Here is a 25,877-nt window from a genome sequence, read left to right on the forward strand (position 1 = left end):
TCTCATCCTTCTCGGCTATGGCATCATATACCGGCACTTTTAATTCCTCCTTTTCTTTTTCATCAAGGTTGAAGGTACGGGGAACATTTGGGTCATTATCAGACTCTTCATCTTCCTCTTCTGGAATTCCCTCCAGAGGGTCACCTAAGACATTGTTCTCCATTCCTGCAAGTTCCCGGAGAGCCATTCCAGAGAAGTAGACAGCATCTGTATATTGGTCGTCCATCTCACTGTACTTTATCCCAAAAAGGCTGCAGACTTCTTGGAAGTCATTGATGGCGGAGGGGATGTCTTTCATGACCAGGTCCCAGTTACTCACTGCCATGCGTCACCATCTTCAAACCCATTCTCAACAGGTGCCGACTTTAATTTCTTGGCCTCTTCAACTTGGCGCTTCAACTGTTCAGCATTGCGCCATTCATCTTCCAGTTGCATTAGCACGTCCTTCAGCTTTTCCTCCAGTTGTGCTATCTTTGCTTCCAAGGCTGTGATGGATGCCTTGAATTTGGAGTTAATAGGGCCTTCCACTACCTGGATATAGTTCTCAGACACTATACTGACTTCTCCCCACTTAATCAGGTTCATGTCCTGAACCTGCTCAGGCTCTCTTTTATTTGCCTGATTGACGTTTTATGTTACAACATCTTCATCAACACTGCACATGAGCTCACTACCCATAGAACACTGTGGAGACTGCTTACAATACTTTACCCAATACCTAAAACCGCAACAGGGAAGAAAAGTCCTGCTATCTGTGGTTTTTAAAAAAAAAACAACAATCACTCAGATTTCAACATGTCCTAGTTGTCTGTGGATGACACTTTTATAGGGAGAGGGATCTGTGGATGACACTGCTATGGGGGGGATCTGTGGATGACACTGTTATGGAGGGGGATCTGTGGATGACACTGCTATGGGGGGATCTGTGGATGACACTGTTGTGGAGGGGGATCTGTGGATGACACTGTTGTAGAGGGGGATCTGTGGATGACACTGTTGTGGAGGGGGATCTGTGGATGACACTGTTGTGGAGGGGGATCTGTGGATGACACTGTTATGGAGGGGGATCTGTGGATGACACTGTTATGGAGGAGGATCTGTGGATGACACATACCGTATATAGCATCTTATGCTATATGTGTCATCTACAGATCCACCCCATGACAGTGTCATCCACAGATCTCCCTCCCTATAACAGTGTCATCCACAGATCCCCCTCCCTATAACAGTGTAATCCACAGATCCCCCTCCCTATAACAGTGTCATCCACAGATCCCCCTCCCTATAACAGTGTCATCCACAGATCTCCCTCCTCGCCTCCCACAGGAGTGTACATTTGACATTTCTAAACTGTAATCCATATTCTGTAGTAACTTTAACTTTAAATCAGGATTAAGCGGCCGCTCATCTCTACTAGTACCTTAACCTTACACCACTCAGCTAGCTTCGGTAACAGGGCCAGGCTACAGCCTACAGGCACTGCCTGTTAGTTGTTACCGAGCGAGTGCTGATTTCTGCAGGTCAGAGGATACGGATTACAGTTTAGAAGAAATGTACACTCCTGTGAGCGGACCAGTGGCGGATCCAGACCCTGGTCTCGGGAGGGCCACTTCCAGATTATTTTCTGTCCGCCGCCACAAAACAATAGTGCAAAAAATACCCCCTTGCAATGTCCCCATTTGAGCTAATGTCCCCATAGTGCCCCCATAATGTGCCAGTATAAAATACCCCTATATAGTGCCCCCAGTAAATGCCCCCATAGTGCTCCTCTCCCCCCTTCCTCCTAGTGCCCCCCATAATGTACCAGTATAAAATGCCCCATATATCGTGCCCCCAGTAGATGCCCTCAGTGTCCCCCATAATTTGCAAGTATAAAATACCCCTTCTTAGTGCCCCCTGTAGATGACTCCATAGTACTCCTCTCCCCCCTTCCCCATAGTACCCACCATAATGTGTCCCAGTATAAAATGCTACTGTACAGAGCCCCCCATATAAAATACCCCTTCTTTGTGGCCTCAGTAGATGCCCCTATAGTGCCCACCAATAATGTGCCAGTAATAAGTGCCCCCAATAATGTGCCAGTAATAAGTGCCCCCAATAATGTGCCAGTAACAAGAGCCCCCATCACAAGCCAGTAACAAGAGCCCCCCATCATGTGCCAATAACAAGAGCCCCCCATCATGTGCCAGTAACAAGAGCCCCCCCATCATGTGCCAGTAATAAGAGCCCCCCATCACGTGCCAGTAACAAGAGCCCCCCCATCACGTGCCAGTAACAAGAGCCCCCCAATGTGCCAGTAATAAGAGCCCCCCATTATGTGCCAGTAATAAGAGCCCCCCCAATGTGCCAGTAACAAGAGCCCCCCATCATGTGCCAGTAATAAGCCCCCATCATGTGCCAATAATAAGCCCCCCATCATGTGCCAGTAATATGAGCCCCCATCACGTGCCAGTAACAAGAGCCCCCCCATCACGTGCCAGTAACAAGAGCCCCCCAATGTGCCAGTAATAAGAGCCCCCCATTATGTGCCAGTAATAAGAGCCCCCCCAATGTGCCAGTAACAAGAGCCCCCCATTGTGCCAGTAACAAGAACCTCCCATTGTGCCAGTAACAAGAGCCCCCCATTATGTGCCAGTAATAAGAATCCCTCCAATGTGCCAGTAACAAGAGCCCACCATCATGTGCCAGTAATAAGCCCCCATCATGTGCCAGTAATAAGCCCCCCCTCATGTGCCAGTAATATGAGCCCCCCATCACGTGCCAGTAACAAGAGCCCCCCATCATGTGCCAGTAATATGAGCCCCCCATCATGTGCCAGTAATATGAGCCCCCCATCATGTGCCAGTAACAAGAGCCCCCCATCATGTGCCAGTAACAAGAGCCCCCCATTGTGCCAGTAACAAGAACCTCCCATTGTGCCAGGAACAAGAACCCCCCATCATGTGCCAGTAATAAGAACCCCTCCATCATGTGCCAGTAATAAGAGCCCCCCCATCATGTGGCAGTAACAAGTGCCCCCCATGTGCCAGTAACACGAGCCCCCCATGTGCCAGTAACACGAGCCCCCCATGTGCGAGTAACACGAGCCCCCCCATGTGCCAGTAATAAGAGCCCCCCCATCATGTGCAATAGGGAAGAATTTTCCAGCACTACTGCTTTCTTGAGCAAAAATTTTCTTTATTTTCAGTGACAAGGAGACAGCAATAAAACGTATTCACAGGTCCTGTTGGCAATCTACGCGTTTCGAACAGGTGGGTTCTTATTCATGACTAGCATGTCTTGCCTGTGTGAGAGCGGCTATATATATCCTTGTCTTGAGAGCCCATCCCCCAATTTCAGGAAGGGGAAAAAAATCCAGATGTATGCAAGGCCGTAATCACACTGAAAGGCAAGGCAGGCCTCTGTTCAATTAATGTTACACATTAATAAAAATACTGGTTGATTGGGGTAGCATATAGGGGCTTTAGTGCAAGAAATGGATTTTTATCATGGTCAAAGAAACCTGCAACAAGCAGCTCCATATAGATTTAAAGAGCACATCAAATTATAGTGATCTTGGCCATGAAAATAAAAACTGCAAGGTGTGAACATGGTTCCAATAAACCCAGTATAAAAAAACCAAACAAACATTTTTAAAAATAGTAATGAGAACAGACAAAAATATACATATGGTACATATTTTCAAGCAAAGCTCAGCTCAGTAAAAATACATAAGTTATTTTTTAAGGTTTAGTCCAGCAGGAAATCTGGTATTTAATTTTAGAATCCAGTATGCTTCTCTTTTTGTGATTAGTCTCTTTAAATCGCCACCTCTGTGTAGGAGGACAACACGTTCGATAGCATAGGCTGAAAAAGTTGTTAGACTTCTATTGTGGAAAGAAATAAAATGTTTAGCTGCATTGGATATATTAACATATGCGCTATTAGTCATATAATTCAGGTGTTCTAATAGTCTCGTTTTAAATTTCCGAGATGTGCACCCCACGTATGAGAGATTACATTCCGTACATTCTATTACATATACTACACCAATGGTATAGCAGTTTATGTATGTTTTGATCGGAAAAAATTCTGTATCCGTGGAATTGTGAAAAACCTTGCGTTTAATGACATAGCTGCATGCATTGCAGGGATGACTGCCACATTTCGAAGCCAGGTTGTTCTCTGTTTGGTGGCAGACAGATACAGGGATGGCGACAAGGAGGTCGCAAGAGACGGCGGTCGTCTCGAGACCACCCTGTGGCCATCCCTGAGTAAAGAGTACAAGGTCTGGTCCTCAAATAGCACCAGAATACACCTTGAAAATATGTTTTTTATTTTGTTAAATTGGTTGCTATAGGTGAGAACCAGTGTCGGTACGTTTTAATTCTGGGATGCATTTTTCAATGATGACTCTTTACCAAAGATAAGTTCCGTGCGGGTCTTTTTTTGTGCTATTATTTGTGCTCGTCTGAGCATCCAGCCAATGCTCATACTTTCAATTTGGAAAGAGTCCTCATTACTACAGTTACGTCTGGCTCTGATAAATTCACCGACTGGTACTGCCTTCACTGTATGAATGGGATGGTGACTGTTGGCCCGGAGAATAGTATTCCCTGCAGTGGTTTTACAGTAAGTCGCAGTCTCAATGGTAGTTCCTGCAATACCTTTAAGGCCTCATGCACACGACCGTTGTGTGCATCCGTGGCCGTTGTGCCGTTTTCCGTTTTTTTTCGCGGACCCATTGACTTTCAATGGGTCCATGGAAAAATCGGAAAATGCACCGTTTTGCAGCCGAGACCGTGATCCGTGTATCCTGTCCGTCAAAAAAATATGACCTGTCCTATTTTTTTGACGGACAACGGTTCACGGACCCATTCAAGTCAATGGGTCCATGAAAGAACACGGATGCACACAAGATTGGCATCCGTGTCCGTGATCCGTGGCCGTAGGTTAGTTTTTATACAGACGGATCCGAAGATCCGTCTGCATAAAAGCTTTTTCATAGCTGAGCCGCACTGGCCACCAATGAGTTAACTACAGGGGAGGGGGGGGGCCCACTGGCCACCAATGAGTTAACTACAGGGGAGGGGGGTGCCGACCGTACTGGCCACCAATGAGTTAACTACAGGGGAGGGAGGGGGGGGCCGGCCACACTGGCCACCAATGTGTTAACTACAGGGGAGGGGGGCTGCCCCCTGCTGCCTGGCAGCACCTGCCAGGCAGCAGGGGGAAGTCATGTACACAGTTCTTTTAGTATATTCTAACCTGAAGCGTCCCCATCACCATGGGAACGCCTCTGTGTTAGAATATACTGTCGGATTTGAGTTTCACGATGTAACTCAAATCCGACGGTATATTCTAACATAGAGGCGTTCCCATGGTGATGGGGACGCTTCAAGTTAAAATATACCATCGGATTGGAGAAAACTCCGATCCAATGGTATATTAACTCCTGACTTTACATTGAAAGTCAATGGGGGACGGATCCGTTTGAAATTGCACCATATTGTGTCAACGTCAAACGGATCCGTCCCCATTGACTTGCATTGTAATTCAGGACGCATCCGTTTGGCTCCGCACGGCCAGGCGGACACCAAAACGACTTTTTTTTCATGTCCGTGGATCCTCCAAAAATCAAGGAAGACCCACGGACGAGAAAACGGTCACGGATCACGGAAAAACGGAACCCCGTTTTGCGGACCGCAAAAAAATACGGTCGTGTGCATGAGGCCTAAGGGTGAGATCCAGAAAATTAACTGAAGCCACATCATGAGAACATACAAACCGCAAACCCTACGGGTTGCGGTTTCAGTAGGACTCAAATGAGGGTATGGGAGATACATCGACGCTCCAGATGAGGAGCAAGTCATCGATGTATCTGCCATACCACTCAATGTCCATCAAAAATGGGTTGTCTGTATCATATATATAATGCTCCTCCCAATATGACATGGTGATGTTGGCAAGGGAGGGGGAGAATTTAGCCCCCATAGAAACGCCTTTGATCTGCACATAATACAGGTCATCAAAACAAAAAAAATTGTGTGACAATAAAAAAGATGTCACTGACAAGATGTAATCAATAAAATCATTGCCATGTGAGCTGTACCTGTGCAGATGGTATTCCAGGGACAGAAGGGCCACTGAATGGGGTATAGATGGATACAGACTGATAACATCTGATGTGTTCCAGGTAAAACTGGAACACCATTCTTTATCAAAGAATTATTTTTCTTGATATAACCAGGTGTGCGCTTGACTAAGGGCTGTAATACGGAATCTACCCACTGACTTAATCTTTCAGTGAGAGAGCCGATACCCGATATTATAGGATGGAGCAGTGGTGGACAGACCCCTTTATGGATTTTAGGGAGGGCATGAATGATGGGCATGACAGGTGACTCAATATTGAGATAAGAAAATTCTTTATGTGAAAAGAAGCCCAAATCTCTACCTTTTATTATGATATCCAGATATTCTTTCTGGTATACAGCAGTAGGATTTGAGCTTAATTTTCTGTATGTAGATGAGTCAGATACAATGCCCATCATTTGATTTCTATACATTTCAGTGTCCATCACCACCACCGCGCCGCCCTTATCTGCCATTTTGATGATAATGTCATTGTTATCCCGCAGTTCTCTGATGGCTATTTTTTGTTTGGTGGTGAGGTTGCTCTCGCTGGATGGTGTGTCCCTGTGTTTATTAATAAGAAATAATTATTTTTCCATAATGTTTTGGAACACATCCATCCCAGCCGTGCGTGACTAGGAACGTGGATTGTGAGTGTGGAAACCATGTCCCTAGTCCCTGATTCAGACTGTAAATCATGAAGATTAGTGAGAGCAAGCTGTTCCCCAAATGAGAGACCTGAGAAGCATTATCTATTATTGGTGTAGATACATCAGATGAACTCGATATGTTCTCTTCTTCATTGTAATGCTTTTTGACTGTCAGATCTCTGACAAATTTGTTTATATCTATCAGAGTAGAGAACAGATCGAAGTCATTTGACAGCACAAAATTTAGACCCAATCCCAGAACTTTATGTTGGTTATTAGTCAATACCGTATTGGACAAATTGACAACATCAAGATTATTTATCAATTTTTCTGGAGATGGGTCGCCATGTTGTGGGCCTTCTTTTTTGTTGTGTTTTCTCCCCCCTCTCCTAAGCCGTTTTTTGATTTCGTCATGCGGGTCGGCATGTTTTTTGTTTTTTTATAATATGAAGATTGGGAGACTTGTGGATCCACAAGAGATTCTCCTGAATCCGCCTTTCTTGATTTTTGTGTTAGGTTCTCATAGCTGGTATCGGAGAAATCTCCATCTGAGGTATCAAAGCTGACAGTGGATGTCTGTCTACTTTTTTTGTTGGTTTTGTTTTTCTTTTGTGTTTTTTTCAGGATGGGTCTTGGGGTTTGATATGTGCCAGTAACAAGAGCCCCCCATGTGCCAGTAACAAGAGCCTCCCATGTGCCAGTAAGAGCCCCCCATGTGCCAGTAAGAGACCCCCATGTGCCAGTAAGAGCCCCCCTATCATGTGCCAGCCCAGTAACAAGAGCTTAGAGCCCCCCCAATGTGCCAGTAACAAGAGCCCCCCTAATGTGCCTGTAAAACTATTGTACATATAAAAAAAAAAACACTTATACTTACCTGCATGTCAGCGATGCGATGCAGGCCTCTTCCAGTCTGTGTCCCGTGCTGTATGGCTCAGGCGGCGGGATGACGTAATCGCGCCGGCCTCTGATAGGCTGCCAGCCTAGTGCCTGCAGCCTATCAGAGGAAGGGGAAGGGACACGCCTCTCCCTCCCCTACCCCGCCGCACTAGCACAGTCAGATGACTATGGAGATGAGCGCAATGGAAGCGCTCATCTCCCTGTGCCCGGCTGCGGCCGCTCAGTTGGGGGGGGGGGCATTTTAGTTGGGGGGGGGGCACATGGGGAGGCACAGCGTGATGTAGGGGGGCCGTGGCCCCCTATGGCCCCCCCTTGGCAACGCCAGTGGGTTCCCTCAGCTCTGTGCTACCAACATTATCAATCAGCGTTGTCAATTCACATTTTTACCAACAGGGGAGCTTCTTCCCCGATCACAGCCTGCAAAGGAAAAGGGGTGTCATCATCATCATCACAATTACATATTTCCCATAACTTCACATTTTCATAAGGCCTTTTTTCAGTAACCACATCTGTGACGCAATGTCACGTTCCCCTCCGGATCTTATTCATAAAATGACTGTCAGTTTAGAAAAAATTAACCACTTCTAATTAGGGAACAGGACGTCCATATATGGTCGTTCCTGTAGGCCTTTGGAGACCACAAACTCTAATCACCCCCTGCTGAGATCACCTCACACAGCTTCTAAGGACAAACCCCAGCCCATGCGTCTCCTGCCCACCTTGAAACCATGAAAGTTAAACACATGCTAGTTGACCCTTCCTTGCAGCCTGCTCAATTTACACATCAGAAACAGAGATAGCTGGGAGGGGGTAGCGCATAGGAGAGACATGTAATCCATGCTCTGAGAACCCCAAAAAGCATATTTGGGCTATATGGAATTATGACACATAAAATGTAGGTACCCTCAAAATGCACCTCTCACCCAGAGGAACCGGGAGAGTCCAAACTTGGCATCTCTGGGGTCTTCCCAGACTGGGAAATGGGTTACTAGTCACCTGGAGGGGAAAGAGGTGTGGTGTCAACCATGGAATCGTCCTTAAATTCATGGGGGACCCAGCACAAGTGCCCGATTTTTCCTATTTACTACGCCGGCAAAGTTATGGGCCATTTTTGTAAAGTTAGGGAAAACTGGCCTGGCCAGCAGCAGGGAGGGGCGAACAAGCCCTCCCAAACCCTCCTTCAGGAACACCCACCGTGCAGGCCTTGGCCAGCGATTGGCTGGGCTAACCCCCCTTACCCTCCCACAAAATGAGGCATAAAGGTCTGTGCGCAATGGGAGAGGAGAGCTTTTTGCCCTGTGGTCACATCGCCGATAGGCTGTCTGTTGGAACGTAAGTTTGTGCCTGGATTTTGCATAGGCAAAATCCAAGATAGTATTTCTCTTTTTATCCCTGTTTATTTTCCACATGATTCCAGCTTGCTATTGTAATCTTTTTCTGTAAATTTTTGTATGCATTGTTTGTTTCACTTCTGTGTTACTTATAGTAAAATATATTTTCATATCTTTTTAAATTGTCTCTCTCTTATTGCTCTAAGCCCCACTGCAACAAAGTACTCGTACGCCTTGAAGAGACTTACCTGTTTTATAGTAGACTGATACTAGAGACATAACTGTTTTATGACTCGATTGGGTTAGCTTGTAGCGTGGTAGTGGGGCTGATCTGTGAGTGGTCCGAACCCCTATCCCTACAATTATAGAGTCGTTCACTCACGAACGTGGTGGCAGCAGAAAATAAGGGGGGTCCATGATTGACTGTTTGAGTAATTCACCCTCGGTTGGGCTTTTCTCTCTGCTGGGGTGTTCTGGCGGTCATAAGTCTGATTTAAACGGGGGTGGTCGTGACAACATCTGCTTCCGATTTTCCAACAGTTTTCCAACAGTCAACTTCAGGTTTCACTATCCTGCTTCCTCTTACACGGGTTAGCATAGGATCCCTGACGCTGGGTTCACACCAGAGCGTACTGGATGGAGCGCTCTGTATGCGCGAATCTACGGGCGTCTCACATACGCGGCTCCTCTGCAAGCGAACGCCCATTGTCGCGTGTTCCCGGAAGTCTATGTACGGGAACGCGCGACACTACACCCAAAGAAGCTCCTGCACTTCTTGGAGCGTAGGGCGTTTTACAGCGAGTTCGTACGCGCTGTAAAACGCTCAGGTGAGAACCATTCCCATAGGGAATCATTGGTTCTTGCCTGTTGAGTGTTTTACAGCGCGTAGGAACGCGCTGTAAAACGCTCAGGTGTGAACCCAGCCTGAGTTTAGCCATCCCAAAGTTACCTCTTGTAACTGACAATTCACTTTGCACCTTATCTGCACCATTGTGTTCAATGTGCATCTCCCTCACAAATTAATTTAAAGGGATAGGCACAAGTTCTATAGAAGTTTCGTCACTTGCTGCAGAAGTGTTTCCATTTCCCCACAACGAGAGGAAATCACGACCCAACATTAAATCATGCATGAGAGTATTTGCAACTCCAAGTTCATAAGTCCCAGTTCCCACTGGAGTCTCACACTCAGTGAGAGCCACAGGATAGCTCTTGCTATCTCCATGAAGGTCCCGCACACTTAGCATTTTGTCCAACACATAGTCCCCAGCTACCAAGCTGGCATGTGCCAGGCTCACCTGGCTCCCTGTGTCCAACCACGCTTGGACTGTACTGCTATTCAGTTTCACCACAATGTCACACATTTTTGTAGCAGTCTCTAGTCCCGGTGTCTTAACACCTACTGGCTCGGCATATAGTGACTGCCGCCGGCTCACACCACAGTTCACGGCTTCTGAGGTTCCAGGGCACTGGTCAGCAACAAGCCCAACCTCCAGAGCCTTGCTCACTGTCACTTTGTCTGCTACACAAGCAAATAACAGGAATGCTCTTACCCATTGATGTCACAGGCTCGGCACTCCTGGGAGATGAGAGTGCTGCAGGAACATCTTTTCCAAGGTCATCAACCTTTTCCTGGATCTTAAAGAGGACCTTTCATCTGAATCAAGTAAGTAAACTGAATATACATACATGGAGAGCGGCGCCCAGGGATCCCCCTCCACTTACTATTATCCCCGGGCGCCGCTCCGTTCTCCGGTTATAGGCTCCGGTAAAGTCACAGTTAGGCTCCACCCATTTGAGCCTGCCGGCGTCTCTTTCTCCTATGTTGTAGCGCTGGCCAATCGCAGCGCTCAGCTCATAGCATGGCCCTTGGTTCCTGGCGCCACGATCACATGCAGACTCCTCCATGCAGTGGTTGCCATGAGAAACACCTTGGCCTTGAATCCCGCCTTTTCCAGGAAGATGAGTCTCACACTCTACTGAAGACTTTTCCTCGGATTTTCCAGCCGCACAATTAGAAGCACTTTGAGCCCGTTTGTTGCCCTTAGCAACGGCACACATTGCCTTTTCCTCTGGAACTCCAGGCACATCATCGACACCTTGGACCTTTACAAAGTGTCCCTTCAGTGTTAAAGAATTTCTCTTCAGGGCCAGCTGCAGTTGCGCCTCCAAAGCCTCCCGCTCTGCATCAAACCGCATTAGTTCACTTTGGGTGTAACCAATCAGTGTGGCCATGTCTTTCTGCTACTTTATCCGCCACAACCGCCTGACATATTCCTCTATGAGACCCATGGTAACAGACAGTCCTTTAGCAACTAGTGACACCCCAAAAAAAGAATCTCCACAGATCAGTCTCTTTACTGGGGCTTCTGGCCCTTTAAATCACTGCAAGATTTCCTTGCAGCACAGCACAAATTGTCTGGATCTGCAACAACAACCGATTCACCGGAGAAACAAGCTTCCGGCCATGTAACTCCAACACCATAGCACAGCAGCATTCAGCAGCACCTGTTTTTTTTGCCCCTGGCAACACTTTGCCTTTTCACTTTCCGTTGCCCCTAGCAACAATGGTGTGTCCTTTTAGCATGGACACTGCACGCATTCTCCACCAATTGTAAGGGATCACTCTCTCTCAGGGGGTTGCAGTCACAGACTTTTTCGCAGACAACCGGATTTACTGTCCAAACTGGTGCTTTATTGTGGCACTTCAGTACCCACACAAACATAAGCATCAAAATGAAACAGCTGCCCCATCTGGGCTCTAACTGCTCATCAGACACAAGTCCATACGGGAAGAGATCAGGCTTCACATAGCCTCGTGGCCCCTCAGCCACATACGGTCCAGCAGCCTCCAGGCTGCGACCACACCAGCACCCTTGAGGGGAGATGGTCCAGAATTCCTCCCAACTCTAACCGTCCGACCCTCTTTCTGTAGGCGTCGCTGGGCCCACCAACAGCAGCACCCTTGGGGGGAGATGGTCCAGAAGTCCTCCCGACTCTGACCGTGCGACCCTCTTTCTGTAGGCGTCGCTGGGACCCCCAAAGTTCAGGCTTTACAAAGCCTTGTGGCCCCTAAGCCTTCCTGGCTGAGACCACACAGAGCCCCTACTGACTTCTGTTTCCAAGTTTTCTCTCTCTGACTGACACACAGAGGGTTGGTTTTATCCCTCCTGGATTACAGCAGGCCTCACCTGCGATCACCTCAGGTAAAAGACAGCACCCTGGAAGGGTGTGGACTGGCAGATCCCACTATCAAACCTAACCACCAGTCCAAATGAAATCCAACCCAGAACAAAATGTAAAACTATGCTTTGCTGAAATCTCTGCAGCTTTTTCTGGATTTTATTTATCTCACCCAGCTGAGGAACCTGGGTGAGATATACACCCCTACCAAGACTTTTACTGTACACATCGCCACACTCTATAACATTAATAAATAAATTAAATAATAGGAGACCAAGCACTGAACCTTGGGGTACATCACTTACAACCAGCCATTCAGAATAAGAATCACTGACCGCAATTCTCTGGACATGGTCCATTAGCCAGTTTTCAATCCAATTACAAATTCTACTGTTTAAGACTATGGGGCACATTTATTAAGACCAGCGTTTTAGAAGCCAATAAAGGTCCATAACTGGCAGTGGTTCCACCGAAGTTATAATAAGCATTAAGCATCTGTGAAGGACAGTCTCAAATGCCTTTTCAAAATCCAAGAACAATACATTCATAGCCGCCGCCCTGTCCTAATCACCTCGCCACAAAAACAAATTAGTCTGACAACTTCTGTCCTTGGTAAACCTGTGCTGGCTATTTCATGATATTATGTATAGTCCTGTACTCCTGTATATACAGGGAGTGCAGAATTATTAGGCAAGTTGTATTTTTGAGGATTAATTTTATTATTGAACAACAACCATATTCTCAATGAACCCAAAAAACTCATTAATATCAAAGCTGAATATTTTTGGAAGTAGTTTTTAGTTTGTTTTTAGTTTTAGCTATTTTAGGGGGATATCTGTGTGTGCAGGTGACTATTACTGTGCATAATTATTAGGCAACTTAACAAAAAACAAATATATACCCATTTCAATTATTTATTTTTACCAGTGAAACCAATATAACATCTCAACATTCACAAATATACATTTCTGACATTCAAAAACAAAACAAAAACAAATCAGTGACCAATATAGCCACCTTTCTTTGCAAGGACACTCAAAAGCCTGCCATCCATGGATTCTGTCAGTGTTTTGATCTGTTCACCATCAACATTGCGTGCAGCAGCAACCACAGCCTCCCAGACACTGTTCAGAGAGGTGTACTGTTTTCCCTCCTTGTAAATCTCACATTTGATGATGGACCACAGGTTCTCAATGGGGTTCAGATCAGGTGAACAAGGAGGCCATGTCATTAGATTTTCTTCTTTTATACCCTTTCTTGCCAGCCACGCTGTGAAATACTTGGACGCGTGTGATGGAGCATTGTCCTGCATGAAAATCATGTTTTTCTTGAAGGATGCAGATTTTCTTTGATGATACCAGCCCAAACCAGTACTCCACCTCCACCTTGCTGGCGTCTGTCGGACTGGAGCTCTCTGCCCTTTACCAATCCAGCCACGGGCCCATCCATCTGGCCCATCAAGACTCACTCTCATTTCATCAGTCCATAAAACCTTAGAAAAATCAGTCTTGAGATATTTCTTGGCCCAGTCTTGACGTTTCAGCTTGTGTGTCTTGTTCAGTGGTGGTCGTCTTTCAGCCTTTCTTACCTTGGCCATGTCTCTGAGTATTGCACACCTTGTGCTTTTGGGCACTCCAGTGATGTTGCAGCTCTGAAATATGGCCAAACTGGTGGCAAGTGGCATCTTGGCAGCTGCACGCTTGACTTTTCTCAGTTCATGGGCAGTTATTTTGCGCCTTGGCTTTTCCACACGCTTCTTGCGACCCTGTTGACTATTTTGAATGAAACGCTTGATTGTTCGATGATCACGCTTCAGAAGCTTTGCAATTTTAAGAGTGCTGCATCCCTCTGCAAGATATCTCACTATTTTTGACTTTTCTGAGCCTGTCAAGTCCTTCTTTTGACCCATTTTGCCAAAGGAAAGGAAGTTGCCTAATAATTATGCACACCTAATATAGGGTGTTGATGTCATTAGACCACACCCCTTCTCATTACAGAGATGCACATCACCTAATATGCTTAATTGGTAGTAGGCTTTCGAGCCTATACAGCTTGGAGTAAGACAACATGCATAAAGAGGATGATGTGGTCAAAATACTCATTTGCCTAATAATTCTGCACGCAGTGTAGTCTCTCAAACATTTTTCCCACAATTGAACTTACGTTCAGGGGCGTAGCTATAGAGGAAGCGGCTGCTTTGGGGCCCTGACCCAAAAGGGGCCCATCCAGGAGGAGGACGACTAAAAAGATTTGGTCAGGGCCCCCTCAACAGTATTACACAATGAAATGATATACAGTGACAGTATAAACAGCGTAGGAAACAGATGGAACAGCTGCCGGGCCTGGTCTGAGAGAGTGATCTTTACTAGCCACAGGAATGGGGGCGGCATGAAGGGAAGGGGTTGCGAAAAAATTACTGAGGGAGGAGGGGCCCATTCAAATATTTGCTGTGGGGCCCAGTCATTTCTAGCTATGCCACTGCTTACGTTTATTAGTCTATAATTTCCTGGGGAAGACCTACAGCCCATTTTGACACCACATTCGCCCTGTGCCAGTCGCTTGGTACTATGACAGTCACTACACCCAGCACCCCCTCCAATCAGCTGGTTGAAGCTCATTGTTTACTTGCTTGCCGTCGCAACAGCAGCGGTGAGAAGGTGTAATTACACTTAAGCTATCCCACTCACTTCAATTGGATGGCTCCTTCCTATATACCGTACTTTGTACTGCACCTCGCAGCCCTGCCTGACATCAATTATGTCGACCTCACGTGGTACAGTTTTGTCACTGGTTACCAAGACGTGACGTTACGCCCTCCCTGGAAGTATGTAAGGTCCACGCAGGCACAGGGAGACACAGGGAGTGAGAGTGGGTGGTCAACGCTACCTCTGGCGTGACTCCACACTCGCTCACAACCCTGAGAACCCTGCCCCAGTGAAACAGCGCCCTGCCAGCCGGGTAGACTGCCACCAGTTTCTTGTTAGATACACTGCGTGCAGAATTATTAGGCAAATGAGTATTTTGACCACATCATCCTCTTTATGCATGTTGTCTTACTCCAAGCTGTATAGGCTCGAAAGCCTACTACCAATTAAGCATATTAGGTGATGTGCATCTCTGTAATGAGAAGGGGTGTGGTCTAATGACATCAACACCCTATATTAGGTGTGCATAATTATTAGGCAACTTCCTTTCCTTTGGCAAAATGGGTCAAAAGAAGGACTTGACAGGCTCAGAAAAGTCAAAAATAGTGAGATATCTTGCAGAGGGATGCAGCACTCTTAAAATTGCAAAGCTTCTGAAGCATGATCATCGAACAATCAAGCGTTTCATTCAAAATAGTCAACAGGGTCGCAAGAAGCGTGTGGAAAAACCAAGGCGCAAAATAACTGCCCATGAACTGAGAAAAGTCAAGCGTGCAGCTGCCAAGATGCCACTTGCCACCAGTTTGGCCATATTTCAGAGCTGCAACATCACTGGAGTGCCCAAAAGCACAAGGTGTGCAATACTAAGAGACATGGCCAAGGTAAGAAAGGCTGAAAGACGACCACCACTGAACAAGACACACAAGCTGAAACGTCAAGACTGGGCTAAGAAATATCTCAAGACTGATTTTTCTAAGGTTTTATGGACTGATGAAATGAGAGTGAGTCTTGATGGGCCAGATGGATGGGCCCGTGGCTGGATTGGTAAAGGGCAGAGAGCTCCAGTCCGACTCAGACGCCAGCAAGGTGGAGGAGTACTGGTTTGGGCTGGTATCATCAAAGATGAGCTTGTGGGGCCTTTTCGGGTTGAGGATGGAGTCAAGCTCAACTCCCAGTCCTACTGCCAGTTTCTGGAAGACACCTTCTTCAAGCAGTGGTACAGGAAGAAGTCTGCATCCTTCAAGAAAAACATGATTTTCATGCAGGACAATGCTCCATCACACGCGTCCAAGTACTCCACAGCGTGGCTGGCAAGAAAGGGTATAAAAGAAGAAAATCTAATGACATGGCCTCCTTGTTCACCTGATCTGAACCCCATTGAGAACCTGTGGTCCATCATCAAATGCGAGATTTACAAGGAGGGAAAACAGTACACCTCTCTAAACAGTGTCTGGGAGGCTGTGGTTGCTGCTGCACGCAATGTTGATGGTGAACAGATCAAAACACTGACAGAATCCATGGATGGCAGGCTTTTGAGTGTCCTTGCAAAGAAAGGTGGCTATATTGGTCACTGATTTGTTTTTGTTTTGTTTTTGAATGTCAGAAATGTATATTTGTGAATGTTGAGATGTTATATTGGTTTCACTGCTAAAAATAAATAATTGAAATGGGTATATATTTGTTTTTTGTTAAGTTGCCTAATAATTATGCACAGTAATAGTCACCTGCACACACAGATATCCCCCTAAAATAGCTAAAACTAAAAACAAACTAAAAACTACTTCCAAAAATATTCAGCTTTGATATTAATAAGTTTTTTGGGTTCATTGAGAACATGGTTGTTGTTCAATAATAAAATTAATCCTCAAAAATACAACTTGCCTAATAATTCTGCACTCCCTGTATAAGCCCGGTCCGCTAGTGGGATTATATCGGGTCGGGAACCAACCCTAGGTAGCTTTTAACTATGCCAAAACACGGATGTGGGGACTCGTGATCGAGATACAAGAACAGTGCAAGATTAAATTCTATATTTAATTGCCTTAACCACCTCCGGACCGCTGTACGCACAGACGCGTCCTGGAGGTGGTTGATTCATTCCGAGTGGACGCATATACGCGTCATCTCGCGAGACGCGAGATTTCCTGTGAACGCGCGCACACAGGCGCGCGCGCTCACAGGAACGGAAGGTAAGAGAGTTGATCTCCAGCCTGCCAGCGGCGATCGTTCGCTGGCAGGCTGGAGATGTGTTTTTTTTAACCCCTAACAGGTATATTAGACGCTGTTTTGATAACAGCGTCTAATATACCTGCTACCTGGTCCTCTGGTGGTCCCATTTGTTTGGATCGACCACCAGAGGACACAGGTAGCTCAGTAAAGTCCCACCAAGCACCACTACACTACACTACACCCCCCCCCGTCACTTATTAACCCCTTATTAGCCCCTGATCACCCCTAATCACCCCTGATCACCCCATATAGACTCCCTGATCACCCCCCTGTCATTGATTACCCCCCTGTCATTGATCAACCCCCTGTAAAGCTCCATTCAGATGTCCGCATGATTTTTACGGATCCACTGATAGATGGATCGGATCCGCAAAACGCATCCGGACGTCTGAATGAAGCCTTACAGGGGCATGATCAATGACTGTGGTTATCACCCCATATAGACTCCCTGATCACCCCCCTGTCATTGATCACCCCCCTGTCATTGATTACCCCCCTGTAAAGCTCCATTCAGACGTCCGCATGATTTTTACGGATCCACTGATAGATGGATCGGATCCGCAAAACGCATCCGGACGTCTGAATGAAGCCTTACAGGGGCATGATCAATGACTGTGGTTATCACCCCATATAGACTCCCTGATCACCCCCCTGTCATTGATTACCCCCCTGTAAAGCTCCATTCAGACGTCCGCATGATTTTTACGGATCCACTGATAGATGGATCGGATCCGCAAAACGCATCCGGACGTCTGAATGAAGCCTTACAGGGGCATGATCAATGACTGTGGTGATCACCCCATATAGACTCCCTGATCACCCCCCTGTCATTGATTACCCCCCTGTCATTGATCACCCCCCTGTAAAGCTCCATTCAGACGTCCGCATGATTTTTACGGATCCACTGATAGATGGATCGGATCCGCAAAACGCATCCGGACGTCTGAATGAAGCCTTACAGGGGCATGATCAATGACTGTGGTTATCACCCCATATAGACTCCCTGATCACCCCCCTGTCATTGATTACCCCCCTGTAAAGCTCCATTCAGACGTCCGCATGATTTTTACGGATCCACTGATAGATGGATCGGATCCGCAAAACGCATCCGGACGTCTGAATGAAGCCTTACAGGGGCATGATCAATGACTGTGGTTATCACCCCATATAGACTCCCTGATCACCCCCCTGTCATTGATTACCCCCCTGTAAAGCTCCATTCAGACGTCCGCATGATTTTTACGGATCCACTGATAGATGGATCGGATCCGCAAAACGCATCCGGACGTCTGAATGAAGCCTTACAGGGGCATGATCAATGACTGTGGTGATCACCCCATATAGACTCCCTGATCACCCCCCTGTAAAGCTCCATTCAGACGTCCGCATGATTTTTACGGATCCACTGATAGATGGATCGGATCCGCAAAACGCATCCGGACGTCTGAATGAAGCCTTACACGGGCGTGATCAATGACTGTGGTTATCACCCCATATAGACTCCCTGATCACCCCCCTGTCATTGATCACCACCCCTGTCATTGATCACCCCCCCTGTCATTGATCACCCCCCCTGTCATTGATCACCCCCCCTGTCATTGATCACCCCCCCTGTCATTGATCACCCCCCCTGTCATTGATCACCCACCTGTCATTGATCACCCCCCTGTCATTGATCACCCCCCTGTCATTGATCAACCCCCTGTCATTGATCAACCCCCCTGTCATTGATCACCCCCCTGTCATTGATCACCCCCCTGTAAGGCTCCATTCAGACATTTTTTTGGCCCAAGTTAGCGGAATTATTATTTTTTTTTCTTACAAAGTCTCATATTCCACTAACTTGTGACAAAAAATTAAATCTCACATGAACTCACCATACCCCTCACGGAATCCAAATGCGTAAAATTTTTTAGACATTTATATTCCAGACTTCTTCTCACGCTTTAGGGCCCCTAGAATGCCAGGGCAGTATAAATACCCCACATGTGACCCCATTTCGGAAAGAAGACACCCCCAGGTATTCCGTGAGGGGCATATTGAGTCCATGAAAGATTGAAATTTTTGTCCCAAGTTAGCGGAACGGGAGACTTTGTGAGAAAAAAATAAAAAATATCAATTTCCGCTAACTTGTGCCAAAAAAAAAAAAATTCTATGAACTCTCCATGCCCCTCATTGAATACCTTGGGGTGTCTTCTTTCCAAAATGGGGTCACATGTGGGGTATTTATACTGCCCTGGCATTCTAGGGGCCCCAAAGCGTGAGAAGAAGTCTGGTATCCAAATGTCTAAAAATGCCCTCCTAAAAGGAATTTGGGCCCCTTTGCGCATCTAGGCTGCAAAAAAGTGTCACACATCTGGTATCGCTGTACTCAGGAGAAGTTGGGGAATGTGTTTTGGGGTGTCATTTTACATATACCCATGCTGGGTGAGATAAATATCTTGGTCAAATGCCAACTTTGTATAAAAAAATGGGAAAAGTTGTCTTTTGCCAAGATATTTCTCTCACCCAGCATGGGTATATGTAAAAAGACACCCCAAAACACATTCCCCAACTTCTCCCGAGTACGGAGATACCACATGTGTGACACTTTTTTGCAGCCTAGGTGGGCAAAGGGGCCCATATTCCAAAGAGCACCTTTCGGATTTCACTGGTCATTTACCTACTTACCACACATTAGGGCCCCTGGAAAATGCCAGGGCAGTATAACTACCCCACAAGTGACCCCATTTTGGAAAGAAGACACCCCAAGGTATTCCGTGAGGGGCATGGCGAGTTCCTAGAATTTTTTATTTTTTGTCACAAGTTAGTGGAAAATGATGATTTTTTTTTTTTTTCTTTCATACAAAGTCTCATATTCCACTAACTTGTGACAAAAAATAAAAACTTCCATGAACTCACTATGCCCATAAGCGAATACCTTGGGGTCTATTCTTTCCAAAATGGGGTCACTTGTGGGGTAGGTATAATGCCCTGGTATTTTAGGGGCCTAAATGTGTGGTAAGGAGTTTGAAATCAAATTCTGTAAAAAATGACGAGTGAAATCCGAAAGGTGCTCTTTGGAATATGGGCCCCTTTGCCCACCTAGGCTGCAAAAAAGTGTCACACATCTGGTATCTCCGTACTCAGGAGAAGGTGGGGAATGTGTTTTGGGGTGTCATTTTACATATACCCATGCTGGGTGAGATAAATATCTTGGTCAAATGCCAACTTTGTATAAAAAAATGGGAAAAGTTGTCTTTTGCCAAGATATTTCTCTCACCCAGCATGGGTATATGTAAAAAGACACCCCAAAACACATTCCCCAACTTCTCCTGAGTACGGAGATACCACATGTGTGGCACTTTTTTGCAGCCTAGGTGGGCAAAGGGGCCCATATACCAAAGAGCACCTTTTGGATTTCACTGGTCATTTACCTACTTACCACACATTAGGGCCCCTGGAAAATGCCAGGGCAGTATAACTACCCCACAAGTGACCCCATTTTGGAAAGAAGACACCCCAAGGTATTCCGTGAGGGGCATGGCGAGTTCCTAGAATTTTTTATTTTTTGTCACAAGTTAGTGGAAAATGATGATTTTTTTTATATATTTTTTTTTTCATACAAAGTCTCATATTCCACTAACTTGTGACAAAAAATAAAAACTTCCATGAACTCACTATGCCCATCAGCGAATACCTTGGGGTCTCTTCTTTCCAAAATGGGGTCACTTGTGGGGTAGTTATACTGCCCTGGCATTCTAGGGGCCCAAATGTGTGGTAAGGAGTTTGAAATCAAATTCTGTAAAAAATGACGAGTGAAATCCGAAAGGTGCTCTTTGGAATATGGGCCCCTTTGCCCACCTAGGCTGCAAAAAAGTGTCACACATCTGGTATCTCCGTATTCAGGAGAAGTTGGGGAATGTGTTTTGGGGTGTCTTTTTACATATACCCATGCTGGGTGAGAGAAATATCTTGGCAAAAGACAACTTTTCCCATTTTTTTATACAAAGTTGGCATTTGACCAAGATATTTATCTCACCCAGCATGGGTATATGTAAAATGACACCCCAAAACACATTCCCCAACTTCTACTGAATACGGAGATACCAGATGTGTGACACTTTTTTGCAGCCTAGGTGGACAAAGGGGCCCACATTCCAAAGAGCACCTTTCGGATTTCACTGGTCAGTTTTTACAGAATTTGATTTCAAACTCCTTACCACACATTTGGGCCCCTAGAATGCCAGGGCAGTATAACTACCCCACAAGTGACCCCATTTTGGAAAGAAGAGACCCCAAGGTATTTCGTGATGGGCATAGTGAGTTCATGGAAGTTTTTATTTTTTGTCACAAGTTAGTGGAATATGAGACTTTGTAAGAAAAAAAAAAAAAAAAAAAAAAATCATCATTTTCCGCTAACTTGTGACAAAAAATAAAAAGTTCTATGAACTCACTATGCCCATCAGCGAATACCTTAGGGTGTGTACTTTCCGAAATGGGGTCATTTGTGGGGTGTTTGTACTGTCTGGGCATTGTAGAACCTCAGGAAACATGACAGGTGCTCAGAAAGTCAGAGCTGCTTCAAAAAGCGGAAATTCACATTTTTGTACCATAGTTTGTAAACGCTATAACTTTTACCCAAACCATTTTTTTTTTACCCAAACATTTTTTTTTTATCAAAGACATGTAGAACAATAAATTTAGAGCAAAATTTATATATGGATGTCATTTTTTTTGCAAAATTTTACAACTGAAAGTGAAAAATGTCATTTTTTTGCAAAAAAATCGTTAAATTTCGATTAATAACAAAAAAAGTAAAAATGTCAGCAGCAATGAAATACCACCAAATGAAAGCTCTATTAGTGAGAAGAAAAGGAGGTAAAATTCATTTGGGTGGTAAGTTGCATGACCGAGCAATAAATGGTGAAAGTAGTGTAGGTCAGAAGTGTAAAAAGTGGCCTGGTCTTTCAGGGTGTTTAAGCACTGGGGGCTGAGGTGGTTAAGGGCACACTAGACATAACATTATATACACACACAGAAGATATACAATGGTCGGATGTGCAAATACAGATGACGTGGTACAAACAGGGTTAGGGCTCGTTCACACAAACGTGTAAAACCCGTGCCCGTGCTGTGGACAGCAAATGCACGGGCAACGTCCTTGGGGCAGGCGCATGGGGATCACAGACCGATTCTCTTGAATGGGTCTGCGATCCTTCCGTTCCGCAAAAAGAGAAAGTTCTATCTTTTTGCGGTGCTGAAGCACGGAACGGAACCCCAGAAAGCACTCCGTAGTGATTCCGTAGTGTTCCGTTCCGTTCTTCCGTTCCGCATCTTCTGTCCCATTGAAATGAATGGGTCTGCATCCGGGATGCAGAATGGTGGCCATGGAATGGTGCCCGTCTATTGCGGATCTGCAAATGCGGTCCGCAATACGGAAACGGGCAGCCCTTGAACAGAGCAAAAGTCAGTTACCAGGTGAATGAGTAGTCCATTGTGTTATGATGATGAATTCTTTGTTGCTATAATCATTAGCTGTAGTCACATGGGGGCAGTGATGTCAGCAGGTTCCAGGTCTCCCCAAACGCATTACACGATGTGGCCCCCTTCAGAGAAAGACCATGGCCTCTGCCCTGCACTGGAATTTAACCCTCAGCGGGTCACACCCCTCCCTCCCCTTAGGAGGATCCCCACTCCCCCTCCCTGGTCCTAGTAGTCACAGATCCACAAAACCCATTATGGCTCATAGCTCCATACCTGAAGGTCACAGGGTCTCAGATATTTAACCGGTTTATTTCTGGGATGGACGGGCAATTCATAATCCCTTATGAACTCCCGGTTCCATGATGTATGATGGATTCTTTTGTTCTGTTGACCAACTCTGTTGTGTCCCCGTCCCCCACCGGCATTCATCCTGCAGAGAAGTTGAGTTGCCAGTGTGGCTGAGTGGGGTGTGAAATATAAAGCCCTGTGGAGTTTGATTTACTCTGCCCACTCCTGTAGCAAATGGCAGGAATGAAATCATAACTCCACATTCCTCACACACTTCAATAGGAAGGAGCCGTCACATTAAATTGAATGGGGTGGCTTCTTGTAATTACACCTGCTCACTACTGCAGTTGCAACAGCGAGCAAGTTAACAATTAAGTGAAGGCAGCGCTGGCACAGCGCATACCTTATCTTCAACCAGCTGATCAGCAGGGGGTTCCAGGTGTCCTGAGGATAGGTCATCAATAAAAATAACGTGGACAATCTCTTTAGTCCCCTTTCACATGAGCGAGATTTCCGTTCGGGTGCGATGCGTGAAACAAACGCATAGTATCCGGACTGAATCCTAACCCATCGTTTTTGATGCATCATTTCTGCGTTCAAAAAAAATCGCAGCATGTTCTATATTCTGCATTTTTTCCATGCAGCTCTGATTACATATAAGTGAAAGGGGCTTCTGGATGCAATGATTTTTTCACTGATGGTTGCTAGGAGATGTAGATAGTTTTTTTTTTTCTTGCGCGTGAAAAACATCAAAAATTGCACCTACGCAGAAAAAACTGAAACACTGAACACCATTGCAGACAAAACTGACTGAACATGAGAGCAAACCGTCAGTTTTTTCCTCAACAGATCCTGACACAATCCGTATCGCCTTTGTAAAAGGAGCCTTAAGTTCTTTGTAATTTTCCAATGGAACTGTTAATCCCACAGCAGAGCTGGACTAAGACTGAATTTTAGCTCTGGCATTTTAAAACAGACAGGCTCACTTACTGTGTGGTGACATATGGTCGTGCACCTAGAGTTCCCCCAGTAGTACTAAGGCCCCCTAAAATGCCCCCAGTAGTATTAAGGCCCCCTTAAGTGCCCCAGTAGTAATAAGGCCTCATAAAATGCCCCCATTAAGGCACCCTACAGTGCTTCCAGTAGTAATAAGGCCCTCTAAATTGGTCCTGCTAGTAATAAGGTCTCCTAAAGTGTCCCTGTAGTTATAATGTCCCCTTGTCCCCAGTAGTAATAAGGCCCTCTATAGTGCCTTAGTACTTAGGTCCATCTGTAGTGTTCCCGGTAGTTATGTCCCCAAGTAATGGCTCAGCAGTTATGTCTCTCTGTATTGCCCCAGTACTTATGCCCCCTGTAGTATCCCTAGTACTTATAGTGTCCCCTTATAGAGCCCCTATATTGCCCCAAAAGTGACAGGGAAAAAAACCCAATATGCTCACTTGAGTCCTCTTTTGGCCTGCAGCCTGAGTTGCCCGTGTCCTGGTGCAGGCAATTGCTATGAAGTCATCATGCCACCTGCATCCTAGCGTGATGATGTCATTGTGAAGTCCTACGCTGCCTCATAGGTTTCAGGCTGTGAGAGTGAACACCATTACTTCCCAAGCCCTGCTGCACTATTCAACTGTATTGCTGTTGTGAGAATGGCGATACAGTTGTGTCTGCGGCAGACACTACTTTTAGGGCCATGGGCAAAACATCTGGGGCCTAACCCTGGGATGATTTAGCCTAGTGGCCCACTCTAGCGCTGGCCCGTCTGGCAATTGCCAGACAGTCTGGTCCTGTCCCACAGATTTGTATTTTTTAAATGCTCTTTTTACAGTAGCTGTAAGCAGTTTATATTAGTCACCTGGAGAAACAAGTTTTGCAGTGTAATTACCCAATGTCCCTTTGTAATACTACTATGTTACTATTTTCTACATGGATATTTTTGTGCGAATTTGGCAGCATTTCTGCACCAAATCAGCAGTTTTTTTCTGCGGTTTTTATTTAGGATTTCAATGCGGATTTGCCTCAGATCTCCCCTTTTTCAGTGCACAGGGTCAAATCTGCACTGAAAATCTGCACAACTGACATGCAGCAAAAGTTCCCCAAGGTGTAGATGAGATTTTGAAAATCTCTTCTACTTAGTTATCATGGGGAGAAAAACAGAACTGGATCGCACATCCACAGTGCTATGCTTTGATCTGAACTCGCTTCTCAGCGCCATTTTACAGTGTACAGCCCCCCATACTGCATGCTGTACAGGAGGCATTAGTGTACATTTTGATCAAAAGGCATAAGCCCACTCACCATGTAAAGGTTGCCTCTTTGAGTGGGACCTACTCTGACAAAAAGGCGCAGCACAATGCGGTGACAAAGCGGCACTGCCCTAGTAGGCGGTGGGACCCAGGAGTCAAACAGCAACCCTTAGTACTGCATGTGAACCCTCAAGTTTTTTTGCGAATAGGATGTGGACCCATTCATTTCAGTCAGTATGTCCGTTATACAGTACAGACCAAAAGTTTGGACACACCTTCTCATTCAAAGAGTTTTCTTTATTTTCATGACTATGAAAATTGTAGATTCACACGGAAGGCATCAAAACTATGAATTAACAAATGTGGAATTATATACATAACAAACAAGTGTGAAACAACTGAAAATATGTCATATTCTAGGCTCTTCAAAGTAGCCACCTTTTGCTTTGATTACTGCTTTGCACACTCTTGACATTCTCTTGATGAGCTTCAAGAGGTAGTCCCCTGAAATGGTTTTCACTTCACAGGTGTGCCCTGTCAGGTTTAATAAGTGGGATTTCTTGCCCTATAAATGGGGTTGAGACCACCAGTGGCGTTTAGGAGAAGTCAGGTGGATACACAGCTGATAGTCCTACTGAATAGACTGTTAGAATTTGTATTATGGCAAGAAAAAAGCAGCTAAGTAAAGAAAAACGAGTGGCCATCATTACTTTTAGAAATGAATGTCAGTCAGTCAGCCGAAAAATTGGGAAAACTTTGAAAGTAAGGGCTATTTGACCATGAAGGAGAGTGATGGGGGCGCTGCGCCAGATGACCTGGCCTCCACAGTCACCGGATCTG

Source organism: Bufo bufo, chromosome 9 (genome assembly GCF_905171765.1).
Source record: "Bufo bufo chromosome 9, aBufBuf1.1, whole genome shotgun sequence".
NCBI classification, from domain to species: domain Eukaryota; kingdom Metazoa; phylum Chordata; class Amphibia; order Anura; family Bufonidae; genus Bufo; species Bufo bufo.